The following is a 14,993-nucleotide window of genomic DNA, read 5'->3' on the forward strand; positions in this document are numbered from 1 at the left end:
GGCTGTTATTGAGTGGCAGTGGCTACAGGAGTCATTTATACTGGGCTGTAATGAGAGAATGCCATTACAGGGCCGATGTGTGTTTTGGGTGGGATCTTTAAAAGCCGGCGTGCATGTGGAAAAGTGCTCATTTTGTGTCTGTGTGGTCTGGGTTTGGCGGCTGTAGGGTTGTTTGAATTAAACCCAGTGGGCCGGTGCTGTTTTACTGCTTGCATTTCACGGCGGCGAAATAACTGGCAAGAATGACGTTCTGTCGCGGATGAGCTTCGGTGGTCGTGCTTTCATCGGCAAGTTCTGAGGTCACACAGCCTCACGTTTGTGTGGGTTTAACTTAAAAATAGTGTTGCGTTAACACTGGTGATCGACTTTCTGCTGTCGAAAGAACTGTGGGCTCTATAAAATGCAGAAAGAAGAAATGTTCGCAAAATGATTTTAAAATTATGTATTTAAAATGATTTAATATTAATATGAATATAAATATACATAAGTAAAAATATTTTATAATTTGAAAAAAAGCTTATCCATTTGAATTTTTTTTATATAACCTACTTTAGCGTTTTATATCAAATTCTTTATCTTTCCTGTGGTTGTAGATGTTTTACGAACTGCTCCACACACACGGTTTCCATCAGGTGTGAGGTTCGGGTTAACGCTGTGGAACACTGCGCCTTTGTGTCCGCGTAAAGTAAAAGGATCTGTTGTACCGCGCGTCCCTCCGCTCTGAATCTACATGCCTCAGGGGCTTCTGGGAGAATTTAACAAGCTTCTGATGTTCCTGCAGAACGGAGTCGTGTGAGATTTTTCGCCGAGGTAAATTTGAAGTCTAGAGTTGTGGAGGTCAGAGGTCAGATTGTGAATAATGAGCGGTGTGCGGGACGGCTTTGCATTATTTAAACATGAGAGCGACAGATGCTCGGAGCGATGTGAGAATAGAGAGAGAATGAGGAAGATCTTGTCGGTGGAGGATGTTTGGTGGCTTCTTGCAGCTGTGCTTCTGTCTGTGGCCTGAGAGTATTAGCTGCCCTCTGACCCCTGCCTTCCGTTCTCATAATTACAGGAAGTGAGTGGGGCCGATGAGAGCAGGGGATTGTGGGTAAGCATTAATGAGCACAGAGGTGGTAGTGTTGTTTAAGGGGTTCTGCCACTGATGGCGTCGCTGGATTTGAAAGTAAAACCGTTTGTAAAAGACAGCTGTTGTTAAGTCATTTACAGGTGTGCAGCATTTGTTCATCTTAAATTGTAACAGAATGTGTCTTTGTCTATTAATGTTGTTTTTCTGACTAACAACGTGAATAATTCCTCCCCGATAATGTTGTGGGTTTGCATGAGTGATAATATTTGGGTGTTAGGGTGATGCAATGTGGTTGGCAGGGGGACGGTCAGACTGATGTGGTTTGATTGTCATGTTGTGTGCTAAAGTGATGCTGTGTGGTTGTCAGGAGGATGCTCTGTGTGGTTGTCAGGAGGATGCTGTCTGATTGCCAAGTTGGTATTGTGGTTGCCAGGTTGATGCTTTGTATGGTTTCCAAGATGATTGTGCGTGTGGTTGTCAGGATGATGCTGCGTGTGGTTGTCAGGATGATGCTGCGTGTGGTTGTCATGATGATGCTGCGTGTGGTTGTCAGGATGATGCTGCGCGTGGTTGCCAGGTTGATGCTGATTTAAATTAAATTGTGTGATTTAAAAAAATCTCCTGTCCCAATTTGCAGATGCAGCTATAATAATCTCTTCACAGGATAATTTGAAATTGCAAACTTGACCCTCTAGTGAAACTAGAATCGGTGATTTCCATCTCGGGAGCTTTGCATGTGTCACTCATCATGGATGTGTCTCTGTGTTGTTCTGTTCACACAGATGATTTGAATTATTATCTATTCGGTGTGTCACACGTTGCAGGTGAACGTTTCTGACTCTTGACACGGTGACCGCAGGCAGCAGGAGATTTACGGCCCTGTCTACGTGTCTTTTAAAGCTCACGAGGGCGACCCGTGCCGAGGGAAACAATTCCGCCTCAACGTAAACTCCTCCATTAACGTTTCACAGTGTGTGTGTGTGTGTGTGTGTATCATAAGCACTTTATAAAGTGTTTGATGGAGATATTCTCAGCAAACGTTTTAAAGATTGCCAGTAAGAGTGTGTGTATGGGTGTGTGTATGGGTGTGTGTGTGTGTGTGTGTGTGTGTGTGTGTGCGCTCCATTAGGAAACCATCTGTGCACAGATGCATTATGGGTGCTGGGGTCTGCTCTGTGAGGTTCAAACATCAGGCTGGAGGAGCCATGAGGCCACAACACAGTAATGAGAATCATATTCAGACAGGAAGGATTGTTCCTATGTGAAGTTTAACTGGTTGTCGAACTGTGCTGTATTTATCTGTCATTTTATTCAGTTGCAGCGCAAGAGTGTTTCATTCATATTTATATGCACATTATATCACATAATGGGAACACATGTTATGAAAATAATTTGGTTCATTTTTTATGAAAGAAACCAGTTAATGAATAATATTAACATCTTTATTCCCGGCTTCCAGGAGAAACAGAAGCCAGAACAACACAGGAAAGTTTGGGTCTCAGTGATGGCTTTTCCATCTCTCTCTCTCTCTCTTCCTTCTTTCTCCAGCAGGGCTGGACTGGTACTTAAAATTGGCCCTGGCATTCTTGCCAAAGAGCATCCCTACGTCTATTCAGTCCGTTCGAAGTAGGGGGGGTTGGGGTGCATTCGTGTTTGCGTTTTGGTCCATGCGTTTACGGTCCACTGGGAAAAGTCCCAGTATGCCAGATGGCCAGTCCGCCCCTGCTCTCCAGTACGGTTTCTAGTTTCACAGTTTTGCTCAGGTATGTGTTTATGTGATGGGAAGAGGGGCTCGCCTGCATACACCAGACATCCTCCCTCTTCCCTTCCGCTGGCTTCTCTGACCGGCAGACGTTCCTTCACTGTCACATCCACAAAAGCTCACGAGCAATTGCTTTGAAACACAATCGCTGTTGTGACACGGCTCTCGGCTTGTGTATGTCTTTGAGTCCATCCATTCATCAAAGGATCAGAGCGCAGACGCTTCAGAGGGCTTCAGAATCACAGCCGCAAAGCTCGGAAAACTTGAGATGAGTCTCTATTCAGTTTGGCGTTTATGATAAAATAAGGTTTTATTCACGACGTATTGAACGTAAGCTGATTCACAGTACGCTCACAGAACAGCGCCCATGTTGTTCTGCCTTGGGTGAAGCTCGGAGCTCTCACCTACTGTGGTTAAAACCTCCCGTAGATGTGAGAGAAGATATTCAATCTGTTTAGTGCGAACGGATGGGAAGAAAAGAGGTGGGGAATTAGTTCAAGCTGCAGGCCGCCCGGAACGTCTTCGAATCCCAGCGAGACCGTGAGAGTGGCCCCCATTAGAGGAAGAGCGAGGAGTGTGTGGAGTGGAGCTGAAATCTAATTTCTGCAGCGCTGGGAGTCGTAATGAGATTGCCGTGAGATCAGCAGATGAGTCAGGCTTCTTGCGCCATATACAGACTGAGCGAACTCTGAATCCAGAGCGGATAAATCGAATTGTTTGCGGGGTTTTAATGTGTTCATTGTCTTTTCAAGAAAGAAACCAGGTCTGAATGGACGAAAACAGATTCATTTTGTGCTGTTTTCACATCTGGTTTTTGTGAGGTCATACAAGTTTGTTCCTTTCACTAATCCTAACATGTTAACTCCTAGTTTTTCATTGCAATCTTAAAGATTTTTGACCCCACGTTTACAACGGTAAAAACTATGTTTTGTCACGTTGGATCATTCAGACGTGTGAAGACTAAAATCATTGGTGTTGAGATGCGATTTGCTGATGGTTCACACACCATAAATAAAAGCGATCTGTGTCCAGAGAGAGGGACCTATTGATCTAGAGATCGATCCATTTACAGCAGAGGTCTTGCTCCGTCAGGACTGTATACAAACCTTCTCCCTCTGAGATCCATACAGATTGATCAGACCACAGCCGACATCAGACATAATTAAATCAGACGGGCAACAGTGCCATCATCGCTTCTTGAAATGATCTTTCTAATGAATTGGACTGTAGGTTTTGATTATGACATTTTTTTGCAGTGCATTGTGGGGGATTTCTACCGTTCCTGAAACACCAGCGCCACACTCTCTGAGGAGACCCATTTCCATCTCAAAGGTAACATTGTTTTAATGGCAATCTTTATTAACTCTCATTGGAATACTTTGATAAATATTGGCAAGATTTAAGAATAGCGCTGATGTCAGGAAAGTGGTCTCAGGGATGGAGCAGGTTATTACATTTTGCTGATGTATATGTGTGCTGAATATGCTTTACATATGATGTTATGTCTGTAGTGTATGGAGTATGTTTGATTCTTTCTGCTGTTGGATTTAACTGCGGCGTTGTAGTGTAGGTTGTAGTGAGAGTGTGTGTAGGTTGCGTTGAGTGTGTGTAGGTTGCGTTGAGTGTGTGTAGGTTGCGTTGAGAGTGTGTGTAAGTTTTGTATAGGTTGAATTGAGAGTGTGAGTAGGTTGCATTGAGAGTGTGTAGGTTGCGTTGAGAGTGTGAGTAGGTTTTGTGTAGGTTGCCTTGAGAGTGTGAGTAGGTTGCATTGAGAGTGTGAGTAGGTTGCGTTGAGAGTGTGGGTAGGTTTTGTGTAGGTTGCGTTGAGAGTGTGAGTAGGTTGCATTGAGAGTGTGGGTAGGTTGCATTGAGAGTGTGGGTAGGTTTTGGGTAGGTTGCGTTGAGAGTGTGAGTAGGTTGCATTGAGAGTGTGGGTAGGTTGCATTGAGAGTGTGAGTAGGTTGCGTTGAGAGTGTGTGTAGGTTTTGTGTAGGTTGCGTTGAGAGTGTGAGTAGGTTGCATTGAGAGTGTGAGTAGGTTGCATTGAGAGTGTGGGTAGGTTGCGTTGAGAGTGTGTGTAGGTTTTGTGTAGGTTGCGTTGAGAGTGTGAGTAGGTTGCATTGAGAGTGTGAGTAGGTTGCATTGAGAGTGTGGGTAGGTTGCGTTGAGAGTGTGTGTAGGTTTTGTGTAGGTTGCGTTGAGAGTGTGAGTAGGTTGCATTGAGAGTGTGAGTAGGTTGCATTGAGAGTGTGGGTAGGTTGCGTTGAGAGTGTGTGTAGGTTTTGTGTAGGTTGCGTTGAGAGTGTGAGTAGGTTGCATTGAGAGTGTGAGTAGGTTGCATTGAGAGTGTGGGTAGGTTGCGTTGAGAGTGTGTGTAGGTTTTGTGTAGGTTGCGTTGAGAGTGTGAGTAGGTTGCATTGAGAGTGTGAGTAGGTTGCATTGAGAGTGTGGGTAGGTTGCGTTGAGAGTGTGTGTAGGTTTTGTGTAGGTTGCGTTGAGAGTGTGAGTAGGTTGCATTGAGAGTGTGAGTAGGTTGCATTGAGAGTGTGGGTAGGTTGCGTTGAGAGTGTGTGTAGGTTTTGTGTAGGTTGCGTTGAGAGTGTGAGTAGGTTGCATTGAGAGTGTGAGTAGGTTGCATTGAGAGTGTGGGTAGGTTGCGTTGAGAGTGTGTGTAGGTTTTGTGTAGGTTGCGTTGAGAGTGTGAGTAGGTTGCATTGAGAGTGTGAGTAGGTTGCATTGAGAGTGTGGGTAGGTTGCGTTGAGAGTGTGTGTAGGTTTTGTGTAGGTTGCGTTGAGAGTGTGAGTAGGTTGCATTGAGAGTGTGAGTAGGTTGCATTGAGAGTGTGAGTAGGTTGCGTTGAGAGTGTGTGTAGGTTTTGTGTAGGTTGCGTTGAGAGTGTGAGTAGGTTGCATTGAGAGTGTGAGTAGGTTGCATTGAGAGTGTGAGTAGGTTGCGTTGAGAGTGTGTGTAGGTTTTGTGTAGGTTGCGTTGAGAGTGTGAGTAGGTTGCATTGAGAGTGTGAGTAGGTTTTGTGTGTAGGTCATGTTGAGAGTGTGTAGGTTTTGTGTGTAGGTTGCGTTGAGAGTGTGTGTAGGTTGCGTGTGTGTATGTTGAGTTAAGTGTGTGTGAGCGTAAGTTGAGTTATATTTGTATATGTTTACAGTATGTATGTTGGGTTAAGATACTGTATGTGTTTCCTGTACTGAATGAGTCAAGTTGTTTGTGTATGTTGAATGAGTGTGTGAGCGTATGTTGAGTTGTTTGTGTGAGTATTGAGTTAAGGGAGTGTGTGTATGTTAAATGTGTGTATGTATGTGTATATCTGGAGTTGAGTATAAGTTGAGATGTATTGAGTTGTGGTTGTGAGGCTGCTCATGTTGTGTACAGTATGTGTAGATGTCATCCAGGCATCTTGTTCAGTCTGTTGTCTTCAGGTCTGGAGTCTGTCCATGCGCTCTGATGTGAACAGGTAGCTCTCCAAATGTTTGCGTTTCTCTGCTGTATTCTTGTTGTGTAGCTGCAGGTGTGTAAAATAAAGTTTCCCGTAAAGGTTAATGCGAGAGGATGTCTAGAGCTCGATCTGTTTACAGAAGCTGTCAGAGAAACCGTCTGCCAAATCTCCACATTCAGAAACAGCTCCTCTGGCAGCAGCTTCCTTCTGCTTTCAGACGATCATCTTTTTCCGTTTCAGAAACTCTCTTAAGAACAGAGCTGATGTATATTTCTTAAGTGTTTTTTTTTGTCATTTGTGGATCAGTTCCTCCAGATATTGTGTGCCCAGTAGATTGTTTGGTTAAATATCCTTTTCAAAACTTGGTTCTTTTCCATTAGTCCAGCGTGTCCGCTCCTCCGGACCGGAAGTGTTGGTAACACGAGCCTACGCGCTTCCTCTAAACGATTTTGACAGGGAGTGCATGAGCGAAAAGAGAACCAGATGAGATATGACGCCTTCACACACACTTCATCCATCCTCATGCCCTTTCATGAGACATTCAAATGCATTGCACATGTGTTGTGCATTCGGATGAACATTCGTACTGTATCTGTACCTGGATTATCAAATGATATCTGAGCTTTGCGTGTGATCAGACTCCTGCGTGATCCTCATAACCTTTGGATATTTGCATAATAGAGATTAAAATGCTGTGACACGGATCCTCCCGCCCAGACATTGATGTGGCTGGATTATCTGACGGTTATTTGCATATCCTGGAACATGGACGATTCCAGAAAATGTGCCCATGACTGCATTAACTTCTGTATGACCTTAAGAAAATCGACCATGGTTTTACTATAGTAAACGTTGGATACAGTAGATACAACCGCTCAGCTGTAGTTGAATCACGCAGGTGTAGCTATCAGGTGTTTCTTCTAGTTTGGGCCAAACGGGTCACATGTTTGCCTCCGTCCACAATGAGTCTCATTGAAGTGCTCTTAAGTTTTTTTTGACTCCAGGATGGAAACTGTGCAGCTGGGTCCGTTCCCCTCAATCAGACGACATATTAATAGCCAAGTGACACATGGCGTATGCTGGCGTCCACACAGGTTAAAGAGAGCAGGAATGCTTGGCAGCTTTCGGCACATATTGTCGGGATTAGGAAGCCGGCCAACGCAAATTAGATCCTACGACATCCAGAGTCGAGCTTCTCTAGGTAGTTTTGGATGGCTCTCCTCGATCAGAAATTGTTGGTATCTCTGTCTGAGATGTCCGCCGTCTTATTCTGACGACAACGTGTGCGTCTTGGCTCGCGTTCACCTTAGAACAGCTGAACAAATATACGAATGAATCCATTTCAGTATCAGAACTCGCTTCCAGGCGATGGCCAAACAAAACACAGTGTCCCCTTGTCAGATACATTTGGCGAAGATGTATACTTTATTTTTACGCTTAAAAGAATAGTTCATCCAGAAATGAAAAATTCAGTCGTTTATTCACCCACCGTGTCATTCCAAACCTGAATAGCTTTCTTTTGTTCAGAAAGAACAAATGCGCAACATGAGACCACATGACTCAACTATAGCTTGAAAATTGTCTTGAAATGTTGTGTTTGTGTATGATGTATGCAGTTTGTAGTGATTTTTTGCAGTTACTAATTATTGTATTTTTCAGTCAGTTTCTAATGCGATATAAATGTCCAAGTCCCTGAGTATATTTTACTCTGATTTGATTCTTTTTGTCATGAAGTATATTGAGCATGGTTAATGGTTGTTTCTGTATTGTGGCATCTTGAAAAGAATTCTTGATTTTTAGCGTCATTGATGGCAACTAAAATGTGGACTGTTCCAAAATTGTGGAAACGTTAATGTTTTTGGAATGGTTTAATATGCATTTATGTATGTGTATCTACAGTCTCGCCGCTCTCAAAATCACTGCTGTTTGCGCTACAAATACATCCGTCAGAGTAGATGATGACATTGAAGATGATGTTCTTGTATTGTATTTCTTACCCTTCGTGCGTAAGCCCCACTGATATTATAACAATAACAGAGCTGTAATTGCTAATCATTTTCCTGGAAGACCGTGTCGACAGTGCAGAGAGGTAGAGGTCATCTCTTCATTGGCGATTCAAAGCGCCTACAACTCTCGCACAATATCCGGTATGTCAAGATATTTATTTTAAAAGGGGAACGGAGCAAGAATTAAGTATCAACAATCTCAACAGGGTTTATTGTGTCGAGAATGCGTTACTGCTGCAGGTGAAGCACAAATGTGTGTCCAGCATTTGTTTAATTATGTTGTGGTTTAATTGACTCGTATCTTGTAATCTTCATTTTTAGGATCGTGTGATGAAATAACCTTGCTGTCGGGTGGCCTGCAAGCAATTCAATCTGCGCCTGACTTATTTTACCCACCAATGAAAACATTTTTAAAGACTTTCAAATAACAGAACATTGAAGCGAGAAGTTGTTTTTAATAATAGCACTTTTGAATATCTTTTCCACCCCACGTTTTGCCAGATTTGCTGTGTGTTTGTTTCCAGTGTAAGGTGTAAATTTACTTTAGGTCAATGTGGTGAAGAATGTGTGTGATTTTGGATTTGTAACTTGCTGTCGAGAGCGGGTTTGCTCTACTGTACCGGGTACCCTCTTTAAAATAAAGGTGCTTTTAGTCAACAGTTTCTTAAAAGAATCGATTCTTTCAGACATTTTTAGCCTTTAGAACCTTTGTGCAATTAGAAAGGATGCTGAACGTTCCTTACCCTTTTGAAAAAAACAGCATATGCTGGTTTGGTATGTTTTGATGCTGGTTTGTGCTGGTTTAAGCTGGTCCTTAGCTGGTCATGTGCTGGTCCATAGCTGGTTTAAGCTGGTCAAACCAGCATCAAAACATACCTAACCCAGCATATGCTGTTTTTTTCAACAGGGTATGAACCGTACAGCCCAACAGAAACCTTTATTTTAAAAAGTCCAAGCAAAATCATCCCCTACAACCTCTGTCATCCTTTAAAACCTCCTTCATGTACAAAACAAATCGGCGGCCGTGCTTTTTCCAGAGCCAGATGAATATCTCCTGTGGAAGACGGACAGAAAACAAGGCTTTGGAATAATGTGGGAGAAATTCCCTCTCGCTCGTGTTTGTTTGAAATAGGATCAGGATCTGTGCCGTTTGTTTGAACAGTTGTTTTCAGGACGTCCACCTGCAGAAGGCTGTGCTACGGTAGTTCACATAAAGATCCGCTTCAATTAATGAGAGTTTAGACTGCAGGAAATTGGAGGATAAACCAGCTGCGGGCCTCGCGTGCTTTTGTTCCAGGGGTTACAGGGTTTTTGTGGCATTTTGTGGCTGATGGAATTTTACTTTAAATTTAGTAAGCGAGTAGTATAGCTGTTTGAGCATAAACGACATCTGCCAAGTCGCAACGCTCAAAGTTCACAGAAAAGGAAGATATTTTCTTTAACAGAAATCACTTTTTAAAGACTACAATAAACGGCTCGGGACTACAACTTTTTCCTGGGTTAGTGACATCATGAATCCCAAAATTTACATTGACCCTGCCCCCTGGAACACGGATAGGGTAATGGGCGGGACATCTTAACACACACTCTAAGCGGTGCACCAATCACAAAAGACTGGCTCAGCTTGACCAATCAGAACGTTTCGGAAGGAGGGACTTCATAAAACCAGGAACTCAACAGCCTCCGAAGAACCTTTCTGTTTCACAAAAGGATCTTTGTAGTGAAAAAAGGTTCTTTAGATTATAAAAAAGTTAGAAAGAAATGTTTTTATTAGAACCTTTGAGTAAATTGTTCCTTGGAAAACAAAAATGGTTCTTCTGTGGCATGAAGCTTGGAAGGATGAGAAGGGAAAAATGATAATAATAATAATGAATAATTCTTATCTTGTAAATGTAAATGTTATGAATGTTTTGGAGCACACTAGTTTATAGATTTCCTTAAGGCTAATATATTCATACATAAAGCCAAAAAAATACAATTTCGACTTCGTAATTGAGCATTAAAACCATTTAATTGAGTTCACGTTTATTTGTGTAGCCCTTTTTACAAAACATATCGGTTCATACGGAAACTAAATCAACCAGAATAATCTGTTGTCATGGGTGATTTTCTAAATGTACAGTTTTAAGATGCAGTTGGCTAATATTATGCATTTAAAGCAATGGAAATATGTTGTGTTTATTAGTTTACGTTTTACTTTGGTTTTGAGATGTAACAACTCTGTTGCTGTGTCGAGAGTGTGATATTTACTGATCATATCGGCCTTGACATCCATCATCAGTCCCGCAGACCTTCAGCCTCAAATGTAAAATGAGTGAAACTCCAATAGCTTTCAAAACAAGTGCAGGGATTTCATTACACATACCTGGACAACTTACTGCATGGAAAACCCCTCGGCGCTGGATGACCACGCCCGACGTCCGAGCTCAGCTGGAGCGTGTCCACTGCAGAGAAATAACTACTAATATTAATGATGACGGCCGGTAAAGTGGTTCTCTCTCTCACCCCCCCTCTGCTTTCACACCCGGCAGTGGCAGAATTCTACAGCACTTCACGAATACAGTCATCAATCACTCGCGGCAGTCCGTCACATACAGACGCCCGCTGTTGAGGTACCAGTGTTATTCTAGGAAGAGGTTTGGAGGCGATCCAGTGGGTTGTGAGATCACATGGAAAGCGAAACTGCTTGTCCTGCTGTCCAGAAAACTGCTGTCGATGATAAAACTTTGACCCGTGGGGTAATCAGAGAGGGTTTGGAGAGTCTTTTATTTTGGATGAAGATCTTCGGTGTCATGAGCACAAGCCCATCAAGATGGACAGGGGGGTGACGGGGCGGGTCAAGGAGGGTTACGCCGGTACCCGACTCAAGAAGTAGCTCATACTCCACCTTCCAACAGGAGGCCTGGGTTAAAATCCTGGTTGGATCTGATTAACATTGTGTCATGGTAAATAAATGAAAAACAGGGGGGAGAGTTTCAGGAAAAACAAATCGGAGTGGCGCGAGAGTCTGGGGGACCGGCTGGAGGTGCCAGAGCAGAACGCTTATAAAGGGAGTTTGTGTTTTCCTCCTCTACGTGTCTTAAATCTCACCACTGCCGCCCGCTTTACGTCTGCAGTGCCACGCATTAACGGTGGAAAATGAATTTTTCGACATTATTGAACTTAGAATGACAAGTTCAGGATGGTAAATTGTACCAGCTGTGTTTTTTTAAAGTATCCATGACTTTGACATTAACACTAGACGAGTCTGGAGTTCCCTCATTTTTCCCTGCTCGGTTTTAATTTTGATGACGTGTTGTTTTTTTACATTGATTTATATGAAACAGTAGGTAACTGTATATGGCTTTATTTGACCAGCATGTGTTGGGAATGTGTGCGGTACAGGGTTTGGTGAAAGTCTGGTTCTTCTGAGTTCAGGTTTGCGTGGTTCTAGGCACGCCGAGATGGAAAGCTGCTTTTAGTGATGAAGTGCAAATAGAACTTATGAGGAACTGATGTACGAAACATTCGTCCAGTTGGTCCTGACCCTGGAGGAGAGTTAAGGCCTGGGTAAAGTTAACTTTCCTCGTACATCTCCGTCACGCACACACGTGTCCGCGCAGACTGGATGGGTGTTGTACGCGTTCCGTCTGCGCGGTCTCAAAGATTGGGCTTCATGCAGATGGGGTTTGCGGAAAATTACATCATGCGGCGGCGCGGACGGACGGACTATACTTTCACCTTCAGTAGTGAGTATTTTCCCTGTGAATTGTTTCAGCATGTCCTCTTACCTACTGGAATCTAATTTGATAAGCAAATATTAAAGTTTGATCCCATCTGTTGGATCACCAATTCAAGAATGTGTTGAAAAATATAATAAAACAAATTCAAACAGACATTTGGCAGGATAAGAATATGAACGTCATGATGTAATTTTGTATCTAATCTGTGTTCGTGATATCTCATAACATTGATGGATTTTCAATGTTTTGCGATATTAAATGTGCACAGAACGGGACAGCGGGTTGGAACTGTTGTGGTTGTCGTCCGTGTGGGCGCTTTGTGGATTCACAGATTGTCTTTGTGTTTAGAGTTAGTGTGTTTTTATAGAAGCAGTCTGATGGTAATCTAAACCAGCTGTTTCTTCGTAAACACAATTAACCCCCGTAATTGGTGAATGTTGATTTTGGGTTTCCAGCACAGTTCTGGCTCTGCCTTTGTAATGTCACGCCTGTGTGTTTCTCTTCTGTTGCTGCTGAGAACTCGCAGACGCTGATATTGATCATTAATTAAACAAATAAAAATACACAAAAGCACTGCAAAACAATGTATATTTATATATGATGTAAGGCCAATTCACACTATGGACAATAACTATAAAATTGTTTCAAATTTGAGAGAATTGAGTCCACATCTCAACTATAATGATATCTAGAGGACCATCACTGGGATCCCTTTTAGAGCTTTTTTTTTACCGACTATTAAATCATAAAACTTTGACAGCCAATCAAAATCCACTTGAATTCAAAGGGCCCGGATATTTAAAATGTGAGACTGGGCTCTTACTAAATCCTTGGTGTTTCGAGTCTTACGATACCCTTACCTTAACCCACACCCTAAACCTAACCACCAAAAAAACATGCCACGTAATGTCGTCTGACTCAAAACACCAAGGATTTAGTGAGAGCTGTGAAACTGCAGCATGCATGCGTAGAATAAACATAACGTTATCATGCATTGATGTGAGCACCAATATAGTTATTTTTTATAGCTAAAAAAGTTTTTTTAAGTTGACAAGGTTACATTTATAGTTATCATTCTTTGACCAAGCCTATACTTAACAAATAAGAAAAAATAGGCCTAGTTAAAGTGATAGTTCACCCCAAAATGAGAAATCTGTCACGGTCTAAAGCGCATGGCGCATGGCGCAAGTGGGTGTTTCCGAATCCACTTTTGCTAGTTTAAGGACGGGGAAAACTGTCAGCGCACCAGGCAGCGTGGTCTATAACGGTTGTCCCTATTCTCTATGTGTAATAAGAAGAATATACGAGCGTTGTGCACCCGCCTATAGGCGCATATTACTAACACGCTCTTTAAATAACCAAAAACATATTGCGCCATTGACTTTAGACCAGGTTTCAGTTGGTCGGTGGCGCAGTCTATTTCAGTTGCCTCAAAATACCAACGCTACAACAATGGGCCTGAACACACCTCGTTTTCAGACCGGCATGCCCATGGGCGCACAAATGGGCACAAATGCATTTTCTATTTAAACAACGTGGCGCAGGACGTGAAAACGTTAACTGCGTCGGACTGAAACTAGCAAAATACACTCGCGTTGCGCCTGGCGCACGATAGGGCCCTAAGACTTTCTTTCTTCTGCAGAACACAAAAGAAGATATTTTGAAGAATGATGATAAGCAAACAATGGTGGTACCCAGTCACTTATATTGTATGGATTCAAAACCATACAAGTCAATGGGTACCGCCATGGTTCGGTTACCAACATTCTTCAAAATATCTTCTTTTGTGTTCTGCAGAAAGTAAGAAAGTAAGAAAGAAAGAAAGTTTATTTTTGGGTAAACTATCCCTTTAACTACAGAAAGTAGAACGTAATGTTAATATTTCTTTATTTCTCTCTAGAACATCAGTGTTTCTGTCCGGCTGGTATGATGTCGTAGGTGAGCAGGAACCGAGCGTTTCATTAGTGCTGTCGTTCAGGGCCCTGACCCGGCACTCACCCGGTGAGCGAGTCACGCCCCGCTAATTATTTTTACCGCAGAATCAATCTGCCACGCCGTGAGACTTAACTGAAATCCAGCCGTGTGTCTATCCAGCGAGAGCGGCTCCTCCGGGCCGAGGGCCTCTCGGGTAAACAGAGACACACATCAGGATGAGTCTAGAGGTCTCATGCTGGTTTCGGTTCGGCCAGGTGGCCAGACGCTGTTGTGCTGAAATGTGTCGGGGCATTTCAGGGTCCAGAGCCTTTTTCTGTTTTATAGCTGTGTCTGTCTCACTCATGAGCAGCTTCCTTGTTCTTTGATCCTGACGGATTCCCTTTGGCATAAGAAAAACATCTTCACTCCGCTCTGATCTCGAGGTGTGACGACTGCTGAGAAGTAACACCTGCAGTTTGAAAGCCCTCATTTTTCAATTAAGAAAATTACCCAATTGCTGTTTGATCATAAACTGCTCAATGGTGTCTTATTATCATAATGAGGCTCCATGAAGTGAAGTCTTATTCATAATTGAATGATTATATTCTTCATGACAGCAGTTCTAAAGTGGATTACAGATCTGTTCTGAAGGGGTTACAGACAACAAGATAACAACGCTTAATAACAAATAATAAAATGCAACTAACCATAACATTGTGCATGGTCAGGTAGCAAATAATTGTTTTTTTACTTTTAAAAGGGATGAGAAAACACTTGTTGTTGTTCTTTGTGTGCATGCACGTTTGTATTTATGCATTTAAATACATACAGTATGTATTTATTCACATATGTAAGTTTGTGTTGTATGTGTATGTGCATGTATGTATGTATGCACTTTGTGCATGTATGTAGGCTATGTGTGTGTGTGTATATTTGTGTGCATGTATGCATACCTATGTATACTTAACAGCACTAATATGTGCGTTTACGATCATCCAAGCCCTTCAGAATGACACACGAGCCTCTTTGCCGTTAGCGCTTGCATTAGCAGGATGCAACCAAAGC

At 42.6% G+C, this 14,993-nt stretch overlaps 1 long non-coding RNA gene across 1 annotated transcript in view; it reads left to right on the top strand.

Moving 5' to 3' along the window:
• Nucleotides 1–14,993, top strand: part of LOC130545663 (uncharacterized) — a 39,026-nt gene that overhangs the window by 2,837 nt on the left and 21,196 nt on the right. The window contains exon 3 of the long non-coding RNA XR_008961686.1: nt 4,091–4,166. This is a non-coding gene — a long non-coding RNA (uncharacterized LOC130545663). The remainder of the gene's footprint in view (nt 1–4,090; nt 4,167–14,993) is intronic.

Source organism: Triplophysa rosa, linkage group LG22 (genome assembly GCF_024868665.1).
Source record: "Triplophysa rosa linkage group LG22, Trosa_1v2, whole genome shotgun sequence".
Classification (NCBI taxonomy): domain Eukaryota; kingdom Metazoa; phylum Chordata; class Actinopteri; order Cypriniformes; family Nemacheilidae; genus Triplophysa; species Triplophysa rosa.